Source organism: Myripristis murdjan, chromosome 13 (assembly GCF_902150065.1).
Source record: "Myripristis murdjan chromosome 13, fMyrMur1.1, whole genome shotgun sequence".
Taxonomy (NCBI): Eukaryota; Metazoa; Chordata; class Actinopteri; order Holocentriformes; family Holocentridae; genus Myripristis; species Myripristis murdjan.
In genome coordinates, this window is record NC_043992.1 from 5,348,034 (window position 1) to 5,355,387 (window position 7,354).

Sequence of the window (7,354 nt, forward strand, 5' to 3'; positions counted from 1 at the left end):
TTCATGTCCAGTGCTGCTTGCTCTGCTGTTCGTCAGGCGGCTGACAGCCACACAGGAACAAACACACACAATCTCACAAACTCACTGTCACATCTCGCATGTAGGACAGCTTTCTGAAACGGGACAGCAGCTCATTTCAAACCAGATTTGACAGCAGGGCCGTTCTTGTCTATTTCCATTATCAATGGGCCCCCCAGACACCAGGGGGCCCGGGGGGCTTTGATAGCTGTTTTTAACAGACAGGGGGCCCCTTCACACCCTGACCAACATACCACCACCAGGACTGAAAGGCATGTTTTCTTTAAGAAAAAAATCACAAAAATGACACCATTTATCATAGCCAGAGACTGCAAAAATACAAATACTCATCAGATTTTCTAATTTCCAATGTGACATATGGTTCCATCAGCAAAAAATAACCAAAGATTAAAATGAAGATGAATAACGAAAATAATAATGATTTCATCAAAATCACTTGATACTCCACGTGTCTCAACAGCGTTACCAGAGAGGTAGAGGAGGACTTTGAGGAAGCCACACATTGTTGAGTGTCTCCCGACTTCTAGCCCTGCGTGCCCTGTATTTGTTAATTAAAAACATTACTGATAATAAAGTATGCCTCGTTATTCATTTTCACGCAGGAATATTAAAATGACAGTGGTTTGGGTCCGGTGGGCCATTGTAACACAATGTAACCCAAAACATGCAGAAACATCGCTGTTAGGGTTAGTATTTAAAAAGGGAGGAAACACCAGCGAGCGTGGCGGTGGAGGCAGTGCAGCAGAGCACCTCCACATCTCTCCTCCCCTCACAAAGGTTCATGATTATTTTCCAAACTCGACAGTCTGACAACAAAAGCACGTGAATGCGGCGCTACTCGGCAGCCAGCGGGGAAGGTCCAGATGTCAGATGCTCCTGGCAGCACATGAACGCAGCACAACAGTTATGGCTAATAAAAACATAATCTTCTGATGGCACAAAACCCCAGATCTGGATCACCACCAAAATCTAATCAATCTTGTTGCCAAGAGCGATCTGTCCGCCAGATTTCAGACATGTTGAGGCAAATCTGCAACTTTTTGGTCCATATTTCAGACAGACAGACAGACAAACAGACAGACGCGTGACAACATAACCCCTGCCTGATCTCATTGCTGGAGGTAAAGATGTAATTACATACATGCACTGCAAAATGACGGGGTAAAATGCAAACTAGACGTAAATACCAAATGGTCAGTAGTCAAGTCTAGCATACAGTATGTAGACTGTGTGGAAACATCTGAGCATGTGTCAGTACAGAATACATCACCCTTTCTGTCTGTTTATGACACCAACATGTCTCTGCTGCTGTTTTCAGGCTGGAGAACCAAGTCTGCCGCTGAGCCGAGCGGTGGGCTGCCTGACAAGCGGCTGATTTTGTTGTTTGGTCTCATGATTTATTAATTCTCCAGGAGCTGCAGTACAGCCATGAGCGCCTGCCGCACCGCGGCATCAACTCTGCCAGGCCAACTCACTTTTTTATTTTGAAAAGCATTTGACTTGGTTTTGCCACAAGTGGCGCTCGTAAATTAACCCAGAGTCAAGTCTAGAAGGTGTTTTGACCACAGCAGAGGTCAAGTGGAGAGATGAGGGAAACAGGAGAGGAAATAGTCCAGTTTAGTTCAGTTTTTTTAGTTAATATCTAATCTAACTAGTTTTGCAGTATGAATACTACATAAGTCATACTAACTAAATGCTAAAATGTGTTTAATCCAAAACACATTGTGATTCTTATGACAAAACATGGCTCACAGATTATTATGGGATATGAATCGGCTGACACACTGACCCTAATGTTATTCTTCTGATATGACAGACTAGCCACTGCCAGGAAAGCCTTACAGAACAGGCTGAATACATTTTGTATAGATAGATAGATAGATAGATAGATCGGTGACTATGGTTCTGTGTTGTCTATGTCTACCTCCTATGATACCCCTAAAGTATTTTCATAAGAGCAATATAGCGACTTACAGTCACTATATTGTCTTACTGTGTCGGTGCTCCTGACTTCTATGGTATCGTTATAATATTCCTATAATATTCCTATAATAATCATAGTGACTTACAGCAAGTCTACAGTACTCAGTAGTGGGATTTACAGCTATAGTATTCGGATGATATTCCTCTAGTAATCATAGTGACTTACAGCAAGTGTGCAAAACAGTGGGATTTACGGCTGTAGAACTGCTGTAACATTCTTATGATATTTCTACTTATAGTGACTTACAGCAAGTGTAGTGGTTACAGCTGTACAATTGCTATAATATTCTTATAATATTTCTGATGTAGCCTACTACTCATTGTGAATTGCAGCGAGTCTGTAGTAGCCTACTCAGTAGTGTGATTTACAGTCAAAGAATAGCTATAATATTCCTATAATTGTTATACCAACACTATGGTACTCAGCAGTAGGCTTTACAGCGATACAATGGCTATAATATCTCTATAATATCCCTATAATATTCCCTTATGTGTCGGTGCTCAGCAGGCGCGCTGGAGCCTATAGGCAGAGTCTTTCCAGCAGCCTGTGTGTTTCCTAGCAGGAACATAGACCGCTGCTGGCACATATGCACAGTATTGTTGGGATGACTGTTTTTCTCTCGAACAGAGAAGTGAATGTATTTGCGGTGCAGGGTTCCAGTGCAGAGCAGCATTGTGTGTGTGTGTGTGTGTGTGTGTGTGTGTGTGTGTGTGTGTGTGTGTGTGTGTGTGTGTGACAGCTGTAATGTTGAGTCGCTCACTCATCCGTACATAACCAGCAGCTCAGCACAGCAGGTGGTACTTTGACTCTCACACTTGTGCATGTGCGGACAGCGCGAAATTAACCATGAGAAAACACAGCGAAGCGAGAGGAGAAGCTGCGGTACTCACCTCAGGCTCCCGGCGCCCGTCACCTCCGAAAACACAGCACGGTCCAGAGGAAACACCGCAAAAAAAACCCAACCTGAAACTGTCCGGAGACCCGGGACACGGCGAGAGGAGCGGCTGCAGCCCGCACACTGAGAGAGAGAGAGAGAGAGAGAGAGAGAGAGAGAGAGAGAGAGAGAGAGAGAGAGAGAGAGAGAGAGAGAGAGAGAGAGAGAGGAGGGACCAGGCGTGTAGCAGTCAGCAAGTCAGGCAGTGTGGCCCCACACACACACACACACACACACACACACACACAATTCATTGAGCTTTACTGACATAGGATACAGTTCATTGTTTTGTCTGTGATCAGTCATGATACTACCACAAATTCTGCTACCAAAAACAGAAAAAAAACTGCCTTACTAACTAATTAACACATAAATAAAGAAATAAATACAATACAATACAATACAATACAATACAATAATATATTAACAGAAATAGAAGAAAGACTAAATCAAATGACATCAGTGAATAAAATAAAATGCAGTGGTAAAATATGTTAACAGCATGAAGGCGCCTGGCAGCCACGTTTCACACTCACAGCCCGTATGATCCGTTTATCACCTTCATTTACAGAGGAGGTGATAACTTTTCATAGTAAAGCTCTCTCTCTCTCTCCCTCTCTCTCTCTCTCTCTCTCTCCCTCCCCCCCCTCCCTCTCTCTCTCTCTCTCTCTGTGTGTGTGTGTGTGTGTGTGTGTGTGTGTATGTCTGCTGCAGTGTGCTCTACTGATGTAAGCCATGTGTGTTGTTGCATTGTTCTATTATATTATGTCTGCTGGGGTTGCCATTTGTGGTAGGTGGCAGAAAGCATGGGTGTGTATGTGTGTACAATGTGTGTGTGTGTGTGTGTGTGTGTGTAAAGCTGCTTTGGGAAATAATGTAAAATGAATCTTATGTAACAGATAATGATTCACACTCTCACAGTTGTGTATTTCTTTTTCCAAATGACAGACAGTTGACTTCAGGTTCATGAACAAAAGTACTCCACTGTTTACTGTTAGTGTTCATACTGAATGGGGCTTACTGGAGGCCACGCCCACTGTGGTCACGTGACTACACTCATCCCCTGTCCTGAGTTTTCACCCGTTCTCCTCTGGTCACCCTAATGCTGGCCAAAGAGCTTCAAACTACATTTAAAGGACCACACTGCTCATTTTGTACACACTTAGTGTTTCTAGAATATTTTGAGCAAGCAGTGGTATTTTACAACTCTGATATCATTTCTCCTCCCTTTCCTCCAGCCCCTGCTTTCCATTCATTCCACGACGATATGAAAGTATTCCATCAGTGGAATAAAGTCCTCCACAAAAGTCCTCCTCTGCTGTGGCTTGAAGATGTGAAACTGGGTGGAGTGAAACATCCCTTCCGCCAGTTATCAGTTCTGTGGTTAATGAACGGTGACGACTTCGTTCGAAGCAGAACATCATAGGACAGCTGTTTCAACCAAAAATTCATATTAAAAATTTTGAGGATATGTTGTGAAATCTTTAGTGCAATCACATGATTTACAAAGTGGTTTGTCGCCATGCAAAATGTGGGTAAGCTCCGTAAATGTGCCAAACATTCAAAATCAGCAGCACGGCCCTGTGGGTGTGAAGTTAACTTCATTAGCCATTTGCTGCCACCACCTGCCCCAGCTTTAAAACACAAATTGCTTCAGAACAGCCACGATTATTGCTGCAGATGTGTGCCATATGTTATCAATTTAGACAAACCCATAATGGCAAATCTCCGCTGCTCGTCTGCATGAGCTGTGATAAAATAAAAATACCAGGGCAGAAAATTATTTTCAGAGCACAGCACATCGCTCCCTCAATTAATTATCTCTCCCAATTTGTTCCTCAGGCTCAAATACCAGCCAGTCATGACACTCGCTGCGGCCATCAAACCTCAACTGCTCATCAAAACTGTATGTATGTATGTATCTATGAATGTCTATACCTCTATCTATCTATCTATCTATTTTTGCAGCTTTGCAGTGGTGTGTTTCAACATTGTCAGATGTTTTTCTCTTTTTTTCACATCATTTCACACAGCTGCCTAACAGAAACATAAGCTGATGTCAGCTTTCTGCGCCGCATCACACAAGCAGGTGTTTCGTTTGGAGATGAAAGACGACCAGAGACGCGTCCAATCCGAACAGCCTAACAAACTCTCAGACTCAGGGGTTTGTGGGAGTTGAAGTCCTCTAGTCTGTGATTGCAGTGTGCAGTTCAGTGTAGGCCTATATTTTGGGGGTGATGAACTGCATCTGTTTGCCTGACGCTGACATAATCTGCTCACACTGGCACGTGATCGGACGCTTGTCTCAGGCCCTCTGGTCGTGATGTGCCATTAAAAGTCTATTAAGTTTCAGATGAACTGTGCAGAAAGCAGATATTCAGTGAGCTGCAGGGCTGATGTTAGGGATATGCTGAGGTGAGGTTTGACGTGCATTAAACACACAAGTGACACTTTGCTGAGCATCTGCTTCTTGTCACCTGCTGGTTAGCTGAGTGTTAGCATTGGACTGTCCAAATAAAGAGGAGGCACCGCAGGGTTTAGGGGAAGAGTCCCTTTACAAGCTGCCACTTCCTCAGAGGCCAGGGGACCCGCTGCTGGGAGGAGGATAATTGTCCTGTTCTGTGGAGAATCTCATTCACAGACTGCTGTCTCTGTGTGTTTCTGCAATGTGAGCGGACAACATGTGTTTAGGATTTGTTGAGTGCCTTGTGAGGCTTTCTGTGTGGGACGCTTCCCTCACCATCCTGCGTACTCTGACGCTAAAGCGGCCACTGAAGTTTCTGCTTGTCCGGGTGAAGCTGGCCGTTTGGTCAGCCTGCAGCGACCAGGTGAGGCGTTCAGGTGCTGCAGATGCTCAAAGTCTCTGCACACCTTAGGCTGGAGTAGCATGGATTTGATTTTGTTTTTATTAATGAGGAATGAATGTTTGGGCGCTGCACAATGTGTGGTGGGAGAGGGCGATGAGGGGGCGGCCAGTACCATAAATATTGTCTTTTGGTTTTGTGTGTGTGTGTGTGTGTGTGTGTGTGTGTGTGTGTGTGTGTGCGTGTGTGCGTGTGTGTGTGTGCACGGAGGGTACAAGAGTTTTTCAGGTGCTTTTAGTAAGTTTCTTTGTTCTGTTTTGTGATGTTTTAGTAAAGAACATCGGACATTACTCTCTCTCTCTCTCTCCCATCTTCATGTTGCCATGGTGACAGAGGGCCGAAGGGCAAATAAAGTAATCACTGTCTAATAACTGTGGGAACCCAGCCATTGAATTTTTCTCTCTCCAGAGAAAAGACATATTAGACATCCTTCTCTTTGGCCAATTTTATAAAAGAAAGAAAGAAAGAAAGAAAGAAAGAAAAAAGGGCATTTTAGTAAAACCTGGAGCAATCAGTATCAGCAAACAAATACAACACAAACATGCAATTCTCAATGAAATGAAAGCGAGAAAGAAACAAGACATGAGAAAGTAAGGAAGGAAGACAGAAAGACACATACAAAGGAAAACAATGAAGAGAAAAAGTACAAACAGGTGTGGAAAGGGTGTGTGTGTGTGTGTGTGTGTGTGTGTTTATGCACACGTATTTATGTGTGTGTACATGATATTTAAACAGCAGTAAAGTGAAAGCCAAGCTTCCTGGAGTAAAGCGTCTCCCGGCAGTAAACTCATTACGTCCCATTAGAACACATTAAAGCAGCATGGAGCCGCTGGAAGCCCCGGCTCCCGCTGCGCCTCACGCAGAGCGAGGAGCTTCTGCCTCCAGGAGGAGAAACCTGACGAGTGACTTACATCCAGCTCAGCCCGCTGCTCCGCTCGGACTGATCTGCCTCCATAAATGGTTCAAGACGCCCCTCAAATTTAGCCTTAATCTTTTTTTTTTTTACAGACATTTGAATGGACATTTGTCCCTCCACAGAGACATAATTACAGGTTAACGACTGTGCAAATGTCACTGGAATATTATGGGCATATTGGAGCAACACCATAGTAGATTAAAAAAAAAAAACCTGTAAAGTGGGTCACTGTAAAATGAATGTGATAAGAATATCACAGTGATACTCTAAGAGATCATTAGTGATGTCATTATTGAGTGGGACACGTTGTCAGTCCCTATAGGAATATTAATGAGAAAAACATCATGGTGGGGATAAGCTCAGTCAAACTCACCACTTAATTAAAAGTGATACAAGTCCCTACAGGAATATTACAGTGACTGTTTACATGTTTACATAATCTGACTGTTGTAAATAAGACAAATAGGCTAATTAATCTGTTAGCATGGGTTTCATATACAACTATTGTATTCATACTTCCGTTTACATGCCTCAAAGCACCGTCTGATTCAGCCTGGAATGCTGAATGCTAATCATCACAGAAAGCAGCAGAGACTTCTTTTCCTCTCATTTCTACA

At 43.5% G+C, this 7,354-nt stretch overlaps 1 protein-coding gene across 1 annotated transcript in view; it reads right to left on the reverse strand.

The window, feature by feature from the left end:
• gpr4 (G protein-coupled receptor 4) overlaps positions 1-2,961 on the reverse strand; it is a 63,823-nt gene extending 60,862 nt beyond the window's left edge. Inside the window, exon 1 of the mRNA XM_030067094.1 lies at positions 2,914-2,961. The gene's annotated coding sequence lies outside the window, so the exon portion shown is untranslated. The remainder of the gene's footprint in view (positions 1-2,913) is intronic.
• Between the last annotated feature and the right edge of the window lie 4,393 nt (positions 2,962-7,354).